At 45.1% G+C, this 1,802-nt stretch overlaps 1 pseudogene; it reads right to left on the reverse strand.

Annotated features, from left to right (window-relative positions):
- Positions 1–563: 563 nt before the first annotated feature.
- Positions 564–890, reverse strand: LOC111647174 (receptor-type tyrosine-protein phosphatase U pseudogene; annotated as a pseudogene).
- Between the last annotated feature and the right edge of the window lie 912 nt (positions 891–1,802).

Below are 1,802 nucleotides of genomic sequence, written 5' to 3' on the forward strand. Positions count from 1 at the left end.
TTCCTGGTGTTCACAAATGAACGTTACACTTGCTCTGAAAGCCTAAAAACTGCAGTTCCTCTAATGACCACTAGAGTCTGGCTCCAACAGTGAGTCGATCTCCACAGACTCCCATGTATAAAATGTCCGACTTTACAGCAGAAATAAACAAGATCACAGCCTGGTATTCACCAAAGTCTCGGCTTGACACACGCCCCACCTCTTTGCTTATTCTTGGATTAGCTGGGAGTTAGGGGGCGGAGTCAGGTGCTGGCAGGATGGCGATGGCGGAGCAGCTCACTCTGAGCTTCAAAACCTCAACCTGTGGGTGACGTCACGGAGGCTACGTCCATCTTTATTTTCAACGGGATGAACTTGTGTGACCCGATGATGACAGCAGCATTTCCTCAGGTTAGTAATGTGATGTTGATTGCAAATGTTGCATTTATAAATTGCCATTGCCAAAAAATTCTTAAATGTCGTTGACCATCGTTTTGTGCTTTTAAAAAAACAAAGTTATTAGTTCCGGCACCGATATCAGGACAAAACCCAAACAATACCCAACCCAATTTATCGGCCCCTACCTCTCCTCTTACCCAGGCAGAGTTGGACTGGTTGAGCTGGTTGAGCATCACCACTGAGGTGCAACCATAGTCGTAAACCAGCCTCCAGAAGTCGGTTGTGGTGCCGGGCAGCGGGTGCGGCGTCACCACGAAGGCGGCGGGCCTCAGGAAGCTGTCTGCGAGCGCGGCGTTGATGTAGTTGTTGCTTTCTCCCTCGGTGGTGATGAGGAAGGCCAGCGAGCGGTCCGGCGGCAGAACGTCCATGCTGCGGTTCTTCTCGCGGTTCCTGGGCATCAGAGAAATACTGCACTCCTCCACATCCAGGTGAGGAGTCACCGAGTTCAGAGTCTGAGGGAGGAGGAGAAGGGAGGCAGAGGAGGAGGAGCGGGAAAGTGAAGAAGACAAGAGTGTGCAGAGAAGATAATTAGAAAGGTTGGCATGTGTGTTTGAGAATGTGGTTAGATGCAGAGATAAAATGAAAGACGGAGAATAAAGATTATGATAAGAGGAGACAGAGGCAGCGGAACAGAAACGGGATCAAAGAGAGATGGACAGAGGCAATGAAAATATTCTCTACTCCAACGGCCTGACTGTCAATACTTGACAAGCACAACTATCTCCAATCATCTCCGGGAAACTTTTAACATATTTATTATCAGTCAAAACCCCCACAAGGCTTAATGGATAAAAACACATTTAGTGAAATCTCATACATTATGAATAAGCACATTACAAAGCAAAGGAAATTGAAATGAACTTATTATCTAACTCGCTTCATATTGTGAACGAGTCCCCATAGGTTCAGACAAAATGAATAGAACATTTCAGCTCGTAGTGGGAATATTACGTCTGGGCTACAAGTTGCACTTATGAGGTAACTGTGCAGCACATGGAGAAGAGTGTTTTTATATATATATATAAAGGTCACCGATCAATAGCACATCATTATAACTTGGTATTAACTGGATGTGGCAACAGCATTGTATAAAAGACATCTACAGTGCATGATCTTAATTGCAATCTAAAACTTTTCTACTGAGCACAATGGTGTCTGTGTTTAATATATAGTAGTTAGAGCAGCAGCTTCAGCCTTGGCGGCTGTCGCTCTCATGTTACTATTTCTAACCAGCAGAGGATTCGTCTCTCAGAACTGCAGCACCGTGTGTTTAACAGGGTAAATGTAGAAGCACTCATGATGAGGACATGGACTGAATCATAGTTATGTCAGAACAAACACCGAGTTGTAGTGAAATTGACATT

Source organism: Seriola lalandi, unplaced genomic scaffold (assembly GCF_002814215.2).
Source record: "Seriola lalandi dorsalis isolate HSWRI2012SDOR001 ecotype SW California unplaced genomic scaffold, Sedor1 jcf7180002034637, whole genome shotgun sequence".
Classification (NCBI taxonomy): Eukaryota; Metazoa; Chordata; class Actinopteri; order Carangiformes; family Carangidae; genus Seriola; species Seriola lalandi.